The 17,018-nt window shown below is 40.6% G+C and overlaps 1 protein-coding gene across 5 annotated transcripts in view; it reads right to left on the bottom strand.

Annotated features, from left to right (window-relative positions):
• Nucleotides 1-17,018, bottom strand: part of LOC117210201 (ankyrin repeat domain-containing protein 50) — a 219,860-nt gene that overhangs the window by 63,835 nt on the left and 139,007 nt on the right. For all 5 annotated transcript variants that reach the window (XM_033452976.1, XM_033452980.1, XM_033452977.1 and 2 more), the window contains exon 4: nt 13,493-13,600. The gene's annotated coding sequence lies outside the window, so the exon portion shown is untranslated. The remainder of the gene's footprint in view (nt 1-13,492; nt 13,601-17,018) is intronic.

Below are 17,018 nucleotides of genomic sequence, written 5' to 3'. Positions count from 1 at the left end.
TACTGGCCCACTCTGTCCTTCGCCCTTTTTAAACGTCAGCGAACACGAGACCAGAGCACCGGTGTACCGCGTCCACGACGCTTTTGTCCAAAACGATTTCCATTCAGGGAATTACGACACGAACGAACCGTAAGATTCCTTTTAGAGCACTTGGAAATATTTTGATTAGAAATTCATAAACGAATTCTGGAGAAAAGAGGTTCTTTACGAAACCTCCTCTATCTTATCAAACTCGCACTATCCTCGAAACATCGCGCAACTTCGCATATTTGCCTAGCGCGTGAATTATTCGAAAAATTCTTCGTTGAAACCACGACGTAGAGACGCGATCCGTGCCGAGTGCACAGCGAACGTACCAAAAGCTAGCCTGATATTAATTTTCTAGATGGCCTGTACAAAGAAAAAGGGGTCGCTTAAGAGGATCAAACAGAAACTCTGACACTTTCAACGTCACGTCCGTGATATCCAACGCACGCTGCATAACCAAGGCCACTGTAGGCGGCTGATTTAATTCCGTTTTGACCCGAAATTATCCCCGGGTTCGTACCGGTGAATAGGAAACGTGTGCTTCGTCCATTGCAGCCGAGGTACATCCATATCTCTAGGCCACTTTGTAGGCGAGCAGCCTAGGCCAGAAGGTTCGCGATGAAACACGAGTCACGGCGAATTACTGCGCTATTCCGCTGTACAAGCAACCTTGCGATACCGTGATACATATTGGTCCAGAGCACGATCCTCCTTCTACGTGGCCGAGGCTGAGCGACCAAGAGTTACGAGGCACATGGAACCGGAACCCTTTCGAGGAGAAACTGCGACCAGGACCAGGTTGCTTTATTTATTAAGTGGACTTCAAAGAAGCGGAAGTGCGGCGAGGAACGGCGGAACTCAGGGGACCAAACAGTCTGAGAGGATGGTATTGTCTTGAGATTTCCGGGTGCTAGACACGTACTCGGAATACGCAGCCTTTCTTCTTCCTAGCTCTCGAAGTAATTTTCAAGTTGCTCGGTTAACGATTATGATTTACTTTTTTTTCCTTATGAAAGTCTTCTTCAATTTGTGATATTATTAGTCTGAGTGATAGAATTTGCGATATTATCGGTCTTAGCCATAGGAACGTATAATAACGATTTATTAATTTCGGCCTTCGAAGTGTACTTGGACATTAGGATTGCTAATTCGTCCAAACTTTCGCACACGTGTCTGACGAATTACAGACCGATACCGTACCTCTACTACTTCGTGATACTTATAAGCAGGGCTCGAATAAGCAGCTATGGGACTTTTCGATGGGTTTTATGTACGTTCATGAAAGCGAAGCTACAAGATCATATAGAAATTCTCGTATCGTATATCGTCCTATTAACAACACGTTTTCTTTCGCATATCGAATGAATAAAAAATAGTAATATCTACAAATTGAAGCCTCTTACGCGTTTCTTCAATTTCTCAGTGTCTAGCTTCTTCCGTATTTTCTTTCTCGTATCCTCCTTCTTTCGCTAGTTCCTATACTCCTTGCTCTTTTTCTTCCCTTTATTTAGCGTGTGGTTATCGATTAATCATCGTCGTAGAATTATCATCGTCTGATACGGAAAGGCGTTCTTCGTGGGACGTTCTTCGCCTTAAAAATACAAAACGCGTTTTCACGTGCCCGTGGAACCTACGAGAACGGATAATTCAGGCATTTCGCGTCGTTAAATTTACAATAATCGAGCTCGAAAGGGTTAATTTCCACCCCTGTTACACCAGGCGTCCGAAATAAGCGACGAGGAAATAAAAAGAGGGGTGGAAAGTTTGGAAAGTTAGACCGGAGGAATTTATTTTCTCGTTTTATGCATCGAGAGGGCTGGCCTGTGTGTATCTGTACTCGTTTTATCCGGAGCCGGGACACCACCGAAGCAATTTCATCTCAGGTAACGCAAACTGATATAGAGGAAGCTTTGTTCCCCGGTGAGTTCGCGATACGGCACTTCTACCGCCTCCCTCTCTTTCTTCTTCCTGTAGGTCCCGAGATCCCTTTCCTGCCACCGTTGTCCGTACAACTACCCCCCGTCACTCTCTTCCAACCCTGGCCGGGATTAACAGCGACGGGACCGCTAATGAAACAGCCTGTGGTCAGATTAAAGCCGCTCTTCGCACGGTTAACGACACACCTTGATCTCCTCCTCCTTCTTCTTCTTCTTCTTCTTCGCCTTCTACTTCTTCTTCTACTTGCTTTCTGTACTAATACGTCGCTTTGCTCGTTTTCTTAGTTTGTGGGTTTACCGGCAATGTGTTTCTTGTTACATGATTTTCTCTTGTTTCCCGTGTTGTACAGCCTCGTTCAAAAGCGTACATACGTTGGGTATTTTAGTTGTTTCAAGTAAAATTAGCAATTCGTGTATTTTAGTTAGGTCCTTTAACATACACATTTTTGGGATAAATAAATAAATATACAGGGTGGTTGGTAACTGGTGGTACAAGCGGAAAGGGGATGATTCTACGCGAAAAAAGAAGTCGAAAATATAGAATAAACATTTTTTTTTTTTTAATTTTTCCATCGAGACAACGATCTACAGCGAGATCCGTTATAACGAGACGCGATAAAGTGCAGGCGTACCGAGCGAAATTTCAAAGTCGATTTTCTCGAAAACAAAGTCTCGAACGAAAAATTTGTATTCTATATTTTCGACTTCTTTTTTCGCGTAGAATCACCCCCTTTTCGTTTCTACCACCAGTTACCAACCACCCTGTATATAGGTTGTAGGAAAAGTTTCTTTCGTTTTATAAGGAGACAATAGATGCATAATACTTTTTCCTTTCCTATTATTTTATCGAACTATGTATAATCGATTTTATACTGATAGAGCGAAAACAATATATTTACAAACAATATTATATACATATTATATTATATATGTATTAAAACAATATCATTTATTTATTTTTTTATATTGTTTTCGCTCTGTTACTAGAAAATGTATCGTACATAGTTCGATAAAATAGTAAAAAAGGAAAAAATATTGTGCATCTATTATTTCCATATAAAATGAAAGAAACTTTTCGCACAACTTAATATTAGGTTGTTTTTAGTACGAATTACGTACGATTCATTTTGTTCTGTTGAGATAAACACCGCGACATCTCGCAGACTTGGTTTCACGTTTGTACGAAGCTGCACTGTTGTAAAAAACACGTTTGCGGAGGAAAGACACTTTCCGGACAACCTAATACGTTGGATAAGCACCGTTCGCAAGTAGACTGCTGTTTCTACAACGTTTGTACGCGGACAGAAAATTGAGAGTCGAGTAGAACATTCGAATCGCTGGATGTAGCGAGCAATGAAATTTCTGTTCATTTTAAAGTTACAACAACTTAATGGTCGTAAATGTACACTCGCAGCGAACGACTTCCGTACACGTCGTCCGATTGCTTTCAAATTTTCATACGGTCAAGACGCCACTCGTTGCAACGCTAATGAAATCTCCGCTAACGATGCTTCGACCCGCTGTACGCTGCTTGCTATCGATCATCTTCGTATTAACTGTTGAAAATTGTGGATCTTTGGAGCCGAAATAATGTTATAGGAACATTAAATTTATATTTACAGTTATTACTAAAATAATGATATATTTATTACATGGACGATTCTTTATATATTTATCGATACACACTTGCACGCGTCTCAGCACCTTCTACTATACCCGACTGTAAACCGACTCTTCGACGACCCTTAACCGACTGACTGTTTACATTCCTTTGTTTCGAGACGCATACTTCCACACACTGATATATACATATAAGTATTTCTACTACGCACTTAACTCAGTCCAGCACAGAAAATTACACATATCTCAACATTAACGTTGCTTCTAATTCTTCGAATTGCCGATCATAAGTTTCGACGATTACTGTTCGATCTTGCTTTAAAAATCGACGATACAAGATACGAGGGAACATTGCTGGTGGAATGAGAGTCTCGCGTTCACCTGACTTTCGACAAGCGTGCAACGCTGTTACGTTTTCGTCCGTAATATCACGTTCCCATATAATCCCATGAGAAGACAACGCACGACTACGTGACACGTGTTTCTCTATCGGTCGATCACGAAACGACCGGCGATTTTTCACCACATAGACGAGAAATAAGTAACGTAGCTTTCCTTTTCTTCCATTAATGGCGGAACGATGGTCACGTAGTGGTACGTGGCAAGTGTTAGCCAGCTGTCCGTTCCACCGACGGCACAGATTGCGTCTTTAGGGATTATATCCTTCGCGCAGTTAGCAAACTTACTAAAAAGCAATTTTCTTGCTCGTCAGGATTCATCGTGCACCGAGTACACGGAAGTAGCAGAGGCAGAGAGAGCAGTATTTGACCAACTGTGTTTCGCGTGTAACTTATGCAGTGACGAACGAGGTCAGCATCCAGTGGGACTGGGCACAGTTTCAAATTCTTGTCTCCGTTTCTTAGTCGAAATTTAAGTCAAGGAAACGACCCAGGAGTTTGTAACAGATGCGTCGTTTACTTCCAACTCCCTCCCTCCTCCTTCTACATCTTCTCTTTTCTGTTCTTGTGTATACGGTGTGTCTCGCGTGGGCGTCGTTGCGAAATTTTACGACTTGGAAGTTAAGCAATTGCGTTAGAAAAAAGTTCGACTACGTTTAATCTCAGACTGAATTACGCGACACACAGTGGCTCGCGAAGGTATTTGCATAAGCAGACGATATTTATGTATAAATTACAAACGATATAACGAACAATGATTTGACAAAATCAGACGAAACTTCATGCGAAGCTTCATTAGCGCTGTAATTACACGCCACATCACGCACCGTAACATGCAGAAATATGGCCAGTGTACAAAATGAAGTATGCTCGTTGTAACGTTTAATGGATGAAATAAATCTTTGCGTGGATTCTTCCTTTCTTTGGCTATTTCGTATGTTTGTTAACGTACGAAATTGCGTAAAAATCCGCGGTCTGGTTATCACCATATCGAGCAAGTCTAAAACCAATTTGATAATGCACGTAGAAATTACAAGAGCGAACTATAAGAGCAATGCACCAAGAACGAAGGTTTGCTAAAATGTGATAATACGAATAATTTCGTTAACCACTTTGAATAATCTGTGCTCGAGTCGAGCAGCGAGAGACATTTGTTAACGCCAACGTTCGTTGTTATTTCTTTCGTTCGTCTAACTTTACGTAAATTCTTCTACTAAGAAAGATCGAGAAATTGATTAATCGGACGATATAGGAACTTGCATAAAGTTAGACGAACGTAGAATTTTAATTTCACGTCGAGCAAACTCATGGAAACGAGTTGCTTGTTTCTTGAGAATCGAACATTAACGATGTACCTTATCTAGTTATGTGACGAGATCGAACAATCGATAAAATACCGATCGGCACTGTCTCTACTAGACTCGTATATTTCTCACTTTATTCTTTAAACAAAGACGAAAAAATCTGACGTCACTTGTGGTGCGATAAATCTTGCGAAAAGAAAACCGCCCACCGAAAATAAAAAAAGAAAAAGAGAGAGAAACGAAACAATTACACTGGAAATTTATTACCAAGCAACCTCTCACCGTTATAATCCACCAATTAATGCGTTGTTCGAAAAGTTTCTTTCGTTTTATGAGGAAATAATAGACGCACAATGTTTTTTGTTTTATATTATTTTGATCCGTTTTGTTCTATTGAGATAAACACCGTGACATTTCACAGACTTGGTTTCACGTTCGTATGAAGGTGCACCGCTGTAAAAGACGCGTTTGCGAAAGAAAGACACTTTGACCAATATGTTCTTGGTACAGCGATTTCTCATATCTTAAATATTCTTATAACAATTACCATCCAAAAAATTGTAAAATATCGCAGAAGTGCTGTAACTAATAAAAGCAGTCGAAAATTGATCAGAATGAATCTGAGGAATTTAATATTAAAAAAGCCACAATATTAATATGAAGGTGCACTGTTGTAAAAGACGCGTTTGCGAAAGAAAGGCACTTTCCGGACGACCAATATGTTCTTGGTACAGCGACTTCTCATATCTTAAATATTCTTATAACAATTACCATCCAAAAAATTGTAAAATATTGCAGAAGTGCTGTAAGAAATAAAAACAGTCGAAAATTTATCAAAATAAATTTGAGGAATTTAATATTAAAAAAGCCACAATATTAATATGAAGGTGCACTGTTGTAAAAGACGCGTTTGCGAAAGAAAGACACTTTCCGGACGACCAATATGTTCTTGGTACAGCGACTTCTCATATCTTAAATATTCTTATAACAATTACCATTCAAAAAATTGTAAAATATTGCAGAAGTGCTGTAACTAATAAAAGCAGTCGAAAATTTATCAAAATAAATCGGAGGAATTTAATATTAATATGAAGGTGCACTGTTGTAAAAGACACGTTTGCGAAAGAAAGGCACTTTCCGGACGACCAATATGTTCTTGGTACAGCGACTTCTCATATCTTAAATATTCTTATAACAATTACCATCCAAAAAATCGTAAAATATTACAGAAGTGCTGTAACTAATAAAAGCAGTCGAAAATTTATCAAAATAAATCTGAAGAATTTAATATTAAAAAAGCCACAATATTAATATGAAGGTGCACTGTTGTAAAAGACGCGTTTGCGAAAGAAAGGCACTTTCCGGACGACCAATATGTTTTTGGTACAGCGACTTCTCATATCTTAAATATTCTTATAACAATTACCATCCAAAAAATTGTAAAATATTGCAGAAGTGCTGTAAGAAATAAAAACAGTCGAAAATTTATCAAAATAAATTTGAGGAATTTAATATTAAAAAAGCCACAATATTAATATGAAGGTGCACTGTTGTAAAAGACGCGTTTGCGAAAGAAAGGCACTTTCCGGACGACCAATATGTTCTTGGTACAGCGACTTCTCATATCTAAAATATTCTTATAACAATTACCATCCAAAAAATCGTAAAATATTACAGAAGTGCTGTAACTAATAAAAGCAGTCGAAAATTGATCAAAATAAATCGGAGGAATTTAATATTAATATGAAGGTGCACTGTTGTAAAAGACGCGTTTGCGAAAGAAAGACACTTCGGACAACCTAATGTATGTTGTATACTATCGGCCATTCTTATTATTCTCTTATCACCGGTTTTTCTCACGGATTATTCCCACTCGTTCGTTCGTGCTCGTCCGTTTAATCGAGAATACGAGAATGAAGTTATTAAAGTGGTTCAAAGGTGAGAAACTACCGGTCGTTTCCTATTTCACTATCTTGCTCGACTGATTGTCCCTTATAGAACAGATAAACGTGGATTTATCGCGTCAGTTTCGCCGTGCAGTTGGATTTGCGGTGGCTCCCACCTATATTATCGAAACCGGGCTGGACGATCTTTAGCAGCCGCCCCTCGCGATCAAATTTATCGCGTCGCCCACGCGCGACACTTGGATTTGTGGCTTTCAACGAAACGGTTACCCTCGCCACTGGCTGCTCCATCCACCAGGTCGCTCCCCTTCTCGGCGATCGTCGTGGTCGACGTGATTTTGTCGCCAGGGTGGACCGGCAGAGAAAAACATCACGAGCGCGTTTTTAGGGGTTGGAATTCGTAGTGGGAAAGGTAAAACAGAGAGGAACGCGTATTCCAATGGACTATTTACGCGAAAGGACGAGCGAGATTATAGGGAAGATTAGATGTAGCGTAATCCGACCAAGGGAAGTTTTCAAGGGCGATAAACGACCTTGGAACACCAGCATATTTGGGTCCGTGAATTGGGCGCGGAATGGTCGTTCGAATAAAAAGATGTAGTTCCATTAAAAATGAAAAAAATGATAGTCGCCTTGAAGCCTCGAGGACACGTTCGCTTGGACGAGATTTGAGATCATCGCGACATGTTCCTCTGTTTGATAAGCAGTAGTTTGGCAGATAATTGCGCGATCCGCTTCAAACGGGACACCTGGATGATCTCGATGACCTCGAAATACAGCGCGCAAGTCAGCGTTGCGAACTCTCCTGTGCCTTTTACCGCCGCTCGGACATAGTTTCTTTAGATATTAGATAGAAAGCTTGGGTGCAATTTATTGTGTTAGGACCGTGCTTTATTCAGGCGCATTTTTACATTGTCTAACGTAAAGTTAACTCGTTGACGAGAGACGATCAGTCCTAACCAGTTAGTTGTTTCCAGCTCTTTGAAAATTTTGAAAAGCGTGTGCCTGAAACGTGTCGTAAAGAGTAAGCATCGACGAGTATACTCGTCGAACGTAGAGTACGCGTAGCTGTTATAATATGGAATAAAGAAGAGAAACGGTCGTTTTATCTTTTAATTCTGCTACTGCGATTACTAAATTGCAATTTAAACAGCAAATACTAACTACTTTTCACGCAGTGTACTCGTCAAAAACAGCTATCTGGCTAATGTTAATAAAACAGAAAAGCGAATGAGTTACAGTATCCGGTCGTCTAATGGCAATGCCAGCGTGAAATAACTTTCAATGAATCTATTGACAGAGGAAATGTCGCAATATGTCTTATCGGTCTGCTCGTCATGTACATGCTAATAATTAAGGTCAGCAAATATGTATACACGTCCCTCACACGTAACCTAATAATAACCACGCACGTTCTTAGTTCTTGAGTTGTACGCAGAAGCGTGTTTGGTGGTACAGTACTCGTGCATAAATAATAATTAGACGTTAATAATCGAGTTTACCGTTTGCTTACAAAATCCAACGAAACGGAAATTACGTCCAGCGTTAGCGACGTTCATCCGATCCAAACTATAGCCGGTTGATTTATTTTTTCTAATTTATATCGAAGACGATCAGCATCGATATAATTGAAGTTTACGTTTAGGTTGGTCTATGTAAAAATGCGGACATCCGTGTACATCTCGGAATAAGATGGAAAAACTAGATTTGATCGAAGCTTCTTTGCGAATATCTCAAAAACGAAGGCCAAGAGCTTGGCAACATGTTTCAAGGTCTTGGAAATCGGCGAGGTTCTTTCCTATGCAATTAACGAAATTTCTCGTATCAAATTCGACCTAATCTTTGTTTCATTTTGCAGATGAAAATTTCAATGTTCTATTTATAGTTTGTAGCGTTTCAAGGTATGAGAAACGTCTCTTTGAATTCTATGTATTACAACTTTTTAACTCTACGTACTATAAAAAAAGAGGGAAATAATATTTCTCGCGATACAATTAGTTAAATTTACTATCGTTGAAGTGGCGATAGATTTCAACGTGTAATTACGAGTCGAAGTAAATTCCGAGGGGAATAAACTGGAGTTTGACGAATACGTAAACGAGGATTTTATCTTCTTCGAAGGGTACGTAGAGCATCGCGAGTTACGAACGTACAATTGATCGAAATTTAGCAAGTTTAACACCAGAACTACCGATAGTTAACACGAAGCTGTTTCTACCAAGACCAGTGAAAATGACTGGTCTTTAAAAAATACCTAATAATAGAATATTTTTATATTTATCGATTTATTACATTCTTACAGAAGCAATTCCACGTTATGTAGTAGATTTTTCGTATTATTAATCCATCTGGGATCCCTAAACGAGGGTCGACACGTTTATAAAATTGTAAAACCAGTCGTTTTGACTGCTGTGGTATTTCTAGCGTTAGCATCTAGCGATCCAGCGATCGATCCGCAATTTTCCTGACAACTGATATCGTCGTATCGAACGATACGCGGTAAAAATTTGAGAAACGCGTGGCAAGTCGTAGAAAACGAGGAAACTGGTTAACTGGGCTTCGAGAAACAGATCGCAGCACCCTTTTGCACTTCGACGAGTACCAGTGATTTTCACTGGTATTGGTATAAGTAGCCTCGATACGAAATTATTTTCAGTTTGAATACATAAAAAACAAAATAACATTCGTTATATTATTCTTTCAGTTATCGTTGCGAAAGTCATTACATCATCGCGGAAAAAATATAACACGAAGTAGGAATCTTAAAATAAAATTGTAAAACCAATGAGTTTGACTGGTGTGATAATTCTAGCGTCAATTACCACGGAAACGTTGAATTGTTTTTAGTAAAAACAAATTGGTAATTCGTAGTGGCGTCAAGTAAGTAACATTAAAATTGCGCGAATCGACAATCCAGAGAAGAAGAGAATTAAAGGGACGTATGGAAATGTTATCGATGTATTTAGATATAACGTAAGGGACGCATCGAAACGTAGGAAATTTAATTACCGCGATAGAATCGAAATTTGATAAACGGAGGATTCGCAGTGGTAGAAAATTGGCGGAACGTGGTTCTGCGTGATTTTAATTAATCGAGGCGAAGTGATGGTACGTGCATTGGGGTTTGACAAGTTCAGTCTCTAGGAGAAAATTGAAATTTCATGAATTGGGGATTTAGTGTAGCGGCAAGTTGAAGGAACCCACATAGTGCTTTGCTACTTTAATTAATCGCAACAACGCGGTGTACAGTGGTGTTTGTATTAGAATTTGACAAGTTTAGTTGTCGAGGAAATGGAAGTTCGGTAAACTAAGGATGCACGCTAGTTGCAAGTTGACATAACGCGTAGTACTGTGCATACCGACGGTACAGGACTAAAGCACTTAATAAATTAGATTGATTCGTAACAAGAGAATTAAACTCATGAACGTATCATTTGATACAATAAATTAAATTAACCTAACGTTACATATTTCTCTCAGAATCACCGAACAAAACCGATAATTAAGAAACGAAAAAGAACTAGCAATTAAAAAATCGAAGCTTGAAAACAAAAAATTGAATTGCAAATTGAAACGTTCGAGCGGAAATTACAAATTTGTCGTCCTTTTTTAGTTCGAATCTCAACGACCATTTACGTTTTATAATAAAATTGAAGCAAGACAACCGATACGATCTACTTTTCCTTGCGATTAACAGATATCGATTTAACGGTGTAATTAAATTTCTCAAATTCACGTGGTTCGTTTAAGACCACGCGAGTTTCTACTTCAACGTTTCCATCAAATTACCTGTCACGAGTATGTAAAATTAATTATCGAGACTACATTCCACGTTATTTCACGACACCCTAGACACTCGCACACCCGGCAATATTTGATCTCTCAACTTACCTAATTTAAGGCTCCACCTAATTTAGCCTAATTTAATCCAGCCTCTTACATCAGGAAGGCGTAAAATGATACAAGGCTGGATAAACAGCTGACAATCTTGTTCCCACATGCGAATAAAATAAATTTTTTCGCCGATAATACAATACGAAACACGGAGCTAATAATCGAAATCCTAATATCGTTGCATTCATGCAATTCGAAACTCGAAATGAACGTTAGATGGAGAAATTTATGTCTGTCGTAAGTGTACCAAGCGTTTCGTGATTTATGGGCGATAGCGTGCATACACAGGACACCGTATTCGCGACTTGTTCTCTCCAAGTTCGAAACTGTGCCGATTCCTGAAAGCATTCATTCGCTTCGGCACGTGTCACGCTTCGGACAGCTGGAGGATGGCGGGGTGGTAACATTATGCAAGCGGTCTACTCTGCATCTCTTGCATCCATGCACGAACACACGCACACACATGCACGTGTCTCGGTATACGTTCGATACATCGGTAGATGCCGTCGCGTTCGACCCATTTTCCAACAATGCTCGACCCGTTTATTATTAGATGCGGAGACTCAGATACACAGCCCTGTCGAGCCGAGCCAGCGGAATAAAGACGACACGAGCACACACGGTTCGTATCTCGCGCGATACTCGTCCACGTTACGTGTACCGATATACGCCGTGTAGATGTATCCGGATCACACGAACACGCTGGCAACCCGATCGCACGTTCTGCCTTCTGCTGATTTCAGTGATTCGAGAACCGCTTCCGTTACACGTCGTGCGCATGAATAACCAACTACGTATCTGTTCGATGGTTGTTCATTTTCCAATTTGATTCACGAACAGAGTACGCGACAGATCTTCGCAATGATTGGATACGTCCAAGACGCGAAAAGTATTCTTTTTGAGATTAGGGATTATTCAGCGGACAATTGGTCGTTGGATACCTGGCTCGGTATTTCGTTGTCGAAACTTGGTCGATATTCAAGTTACCATTACGACGTTAAGTTAAGTTCGTCTTAGAGTCAAAGTCTAAGTTCGTCTTTTGCGTTCGAATGGGTTGCAGTTGGATGATGTTCGGACGATGGAATCTCGTTGAGAAAAATCCGAACGTTCGATGGACCGTGTTGTCTTAAATAAGTTTGAATTTTGATCTGCGGCTTGGGCCACGCGAGAAAGAATAAGAAAATTCCATTTTCTAATTGTTGCGAATCATCGACTAAAGAGCAACCGGTCAGGTGAAACCAATCGGTCGATATCGCGTACCTCGAATGACTTAACACTCAAGGCGGAGGAGGTTTAATAGATCGAGTGTTAGAGTAATCTAGCACTGTATTTGCACTTGTTGTATAAAAGTAACGTTTGATGTTACGAACACGGCGGTGGTAAGATCCTGTTGAGAGCGAAGTATTTCACCCGCACGGTACGATGTCTGACGATGAACTGTCCTCCTACGTTGCCGATTCTCCCTACCAGCCGTTGGGTTTCGTCTGTCCATCGTGTCCTTCCGGCTGGTCCTTCCCGGGGTTTTTTACCTGACCTGGGAGTCATTAGGTTTACAGCTCGGAGAGGACACGTAACTCGGAATTTCCTAAGGAAGGGAATGAGCCTGTCCGGCCAATCACTCAAAATTCCGAAGTTAGTGTCAAGTTATCGTCACCATCTGTGACGATGACACCGAATGTCCATCGTTAGCACGGCGAAACCAAAGATCGTGGAACGAACGAAACAAATTCGGTTATCAGAACTGTCCGGATAAACGAGGTTCTACACTGTGCTTGTATTTTTCTAGAAAGCGCGTTGTCACACCATCTTCAAGCACTATCGATGTCAATAACTATTTAGAATGGAAAATTGCACTTAAATTCCATACCGAAGCATTCGGTGGTTGAAGTATTTTCGCGGCCCACGGGACAGAAATCGTTGGAAAGTTTGCTGTCGAGTGCCACTACAATTCTCGTTGGCACGTACAACATTTCCCAATAAAAAGATCGAAGCTTCTCGATTCTGCAACGTGCGCGTGTTCTCAGCAAAGCGATCTTCAATCGTATTTAGAAAAAGGCAAAAGCATGGAAACACTCGAGTCGTTAACCTCGGGCCGAAATAAAGCGAGGTTGTTGTAAAATCACGCGTTATGCAACCGAAAGAGGGTGTGCAACCGCGTCAGTGGATTCGGGGAGGAACGTGTTTACAAAAGACGGACGACGGGGACGAATAAGCCGTCTGCAAACACGTAGCTTCAGCGAGAAACTATGTCATAAGCGAAATTTCGCTGGAGTTTGTTAGCGTTGTCTTTCTCTCCGACGTATACCAGTAAATCAGAGTGTAAGAGAGGAAGAGAGAGAGGGAGAGAAAGGTAGAAAAGCTTTTGTCCGAGGAATTCCTTAAAATGCACGCTACGTTGCGTGACTCACCTCGCGACACGTCGGTACACCCGTTCTCTGCGTCGTCTTGTCGAATTTCCAGCTCTTCTCGTCCCGCCTCTGTTCCCCTTTTGCTCCTGTTTTTCGCAGAGGAAAAGTCTGAAAACAAACGAGAGGACGAAGAGGTTAGAGGCGACGATATCGCACGCGCAACAGTTTGAACGTCGCAGGAACGTAGAAAGTTCGCGTTGTGCTTCAAAAAGCTCCGCGTTCGTCCTCGAGCTCAGTAGCGTTCGACGAGCGGATTCGATCGTATCGCAGTAGCGTAATGGTTGCGGACCACTCGCAGCACCAGTCGCATTAATTTTAGAAAAATCTACTGCTTGTCACGTCGTTCTCCTCTGGTTTTCTCGTAACGTCGCGCACGCGTCTGTAAACTACGCTTATCCGATAATCGATGCAACGATTTCCTTCGGCCATAGGTGGAGCATCTCCACCGACGAAACGCAGTGGGAAAGGAGGAAAAGATAAGGAGAAAGAGGAAATATTAACGGGAGAAGAAACGAAGGTCAATTTCAACGAAACAGTCGCCTTCGCGATTTCAGCATCGAACGATTCACGTCGTCGTAGATCATCGTCAGACGAACGCGACGTAGAGTGTCTGTGGTTTTAAAGGGGTGTGGAGAAAAGGACAGGGACGAAAGAGAGGACGAGAGGGGAAGGGAAGAAGAGACAGGATGGAATCCTCGTAGGACTATCGCGACGTCGATCGTCGCTTCGTCGAGGTATGGGTTCAACGAGCTGGCTAATCGAAACCGCTTCTCGACTGCTAACTACACTTAACTCGAGGTGAAAGAGAGACAGTAGACTGAGCAGGTCCATCGTCTGCCCTCGTTTCCTCCTTTCGCGATTCCTCCTCGGCTATTACTCTCCTAGTCCCGAGGATGTAAGCGTACTTATCCTCGTAGCGTTGAAAATGTCGAAAAAGTAGAATTAACCGGTCAACTGTTGCCACCTCTCAGAAAACTTCGAAAATTGTGTACCTGAAACGTGTGGCGAGAAGTAAGCGACGACGAGTATACTCGTCAGACACAGAGCGACGTGTGGTTGTTATAATGTAGGTTATAATGTTAGTTGCAATGACATGATCGTTTTATTTTCTTTACATGACGAGTATACTCGTCGGAAACAGCTAACCGGTTAAACGAAGCAGTCGCCTCTGTTCGTTCAGCGACGAGGAGAGTTCGGCTTTCGTCGATTAATGCGATTGGCTTACCTTTTTCGTGGTTCTAAATGAGAACCGGAATACTTCTCTTCACTATGTTTTTTGTAAATGGTTTTTCTTTAGATGAACGTTTTTTTTTGTAAATTAAAAACAAAAATTCACATGCACATACGTTCTAAACAGAAGAATTTAATATACAAAAAGCAGCCGAGACAGTAATGGAAGTTGCTGGCTAAAACCCTTTACAGAAAACTCTATTGTTTTGGAATAAAAATCAACATTCCCTGTACGAGAAGCAAAGTACAAGAGACAGCAGATACTCATTTCCGTTTGTAATATCCACTCCATGAAAATCACACGATCCGTACGAGCGTGTACGTACGGTAACGTAGGTACGCGTGAATGTATTCAACAGGAGAGCACGCGGTACGTTTTCGCGGTTATTAATTAAGGGGTGGCACCAGGGTGTATCCGATTCGGCAGAAAAAATAGGTCACTTCGTTCTTCTTTTAGAAACTAAAACTTGAAATTCAGCGGGCCGTGACTGCGAATGGCTGCACGCTTCGACGGAAATTGTATCGAGGGAGACAAGAGCTTTTTACGGGGGCGAAGATGAATTTAATGGAGGCTTCTCCGACCTGCTCCGCCCATCCTCCACTTCGTTCCTTCAATTTCCTACATTTTCAAGAATGCAAGAGAGTCCTAACGTAATTGCACGACCCGTAACGAGGTCGAGCGACACTCGTGCCTGTTTTCTTCCTTAATGAATACGTTTCTCGATAAATCGCACGCTTCTTTCGCGCATAATGCAAGTACTTGCTGGTTGCTGTATATATGCGTTGAAACGATCGCGAAAAGCATACGGTAGACCTCGATTTCGTGTATTCAGACTCTCACCACTTACGTTTTCTAATTTTAGAATTTTTTAGTTTCTAATTCTGATCTTCCGATTCGAGGATCGTTGAATCTTCACAATTCCTAAGTTTCAGGCAAACAGAATTCTTCCACGTTCTATTCTCCGGATTATCGAATTTAGAGATTATCCAGTTGTCGAATTTTCCAGCTTCGAAGCGACTGAATTCCTTAATTTTCCTTTGAGGCGATTGAATTTTTCAATTTTCCAATTTCCAAACATTCCAGCTTTGAGGCGATTGAATTTTTCAATTTTTCAATTTTCCAATTTCCAAACATTTCAGCTTTGAGGCGATTGAATTTTTCAATTTTCCAACTTCCAATTTCCAAACATTCCAGCTTTGCAGCGATTGAATTTTTCAATTTTCCAACTTTCAATTTCCAAACATTCCAGCTTTGCAGCGATTGAATTTTTCAATTTTCCAACTTCCAATTTCCAAAAATTGCAGCTTTGCAGCGATTGAATTTTTCAATTTTCCAACTTCCAATTTCCAAACATTCCAGCTTTGAGGCGATTGAATTTTTCAATTTTCCAACTTTCAATTTCCAAACATTCCAGCTTTGCAGCGATTGAATTTTTCAATTTTCCAACTTCCAATTTCCAAAAATTGCAGCTTTGCAGCGATTGAATTTTTCAATTTTCCAACTTCCAATTTCCAAACATTCCAGCTTTGAGGCGATTGAATTTTTCAATTTTCCAACTTTCAATTTCCAAACATTCCAGCTTTGCAGCGATTGAATTTTTCAATTTTCCAACTTCCAATTTCCAAAAATTGCAGCTTTGCAGCGATTGAATTTTTCAATTTTCCAACTTCCAATTTCCAAACATTCCAGCTTTGAGGCGATTGAATTTTCCAATTTTCAACTTGCAATTTCCAATTTCCGAACATTCCAACTTTGAGGCGATTGAATTTTTCAATTTTCCAATTTCCAATTTCTAAACATTCCAGCTTTGCAGCGATTGAATCTTTTTATTTTCCAATTTTCAACTTCCAATTTCTAGAACTTCCAGTTTCGAATTGATTCAATTTCCTAATTTTCCTAATTTTCCAATTTCTAAACATTCCACAGTTTTTAAATCACTGAACTTTCCAATTTCCCAATTCTCGATTTCTCAATTTAACCAACTGTTAGATCCTTCGATCTCTGAATTCTTCAAACTTCTATATTCGCCGAGTTTCAAGCTTTCGCGTTATTTCGCACCTTTTAATAATCCACCCTCTGAATATATTTCGAATGAAAGGAAACTTCATTTCTGTGGCTGTACAATTATGTGATTCGCCGCACGAGTGGAAAGGGGTAACGTAAAGGTGTTTCATATCGAAAGCACAAATGTCCAGTTTGTTCTAACGTCGGCAAATATGTAGCCTACTGTTTCAAATACGCGCGTTAATGATCTCGGGACGGCGCGCACACAGCCACACGCTTCCTTTCTTTCAT

This window comes from Bombus bifarius, unplaced genomic scaffold, assembly GCF_011952205.1.
Source record: "Bombus bifarius isolate JDL3187 unplaced genomic scaffold, Bbif_JDL3187 scf7180000008199, whole genome shotgun sequence".
Taxonomy (NCBI): Eukaryota; Metazoa; Arthropoda; class Insecta; order Hymenoptera; family Apidae; genus Bombus; species Bombus bifarius.
This window is presented reverse-complemented; position numbering and strand designations above follow the sequence as displayed.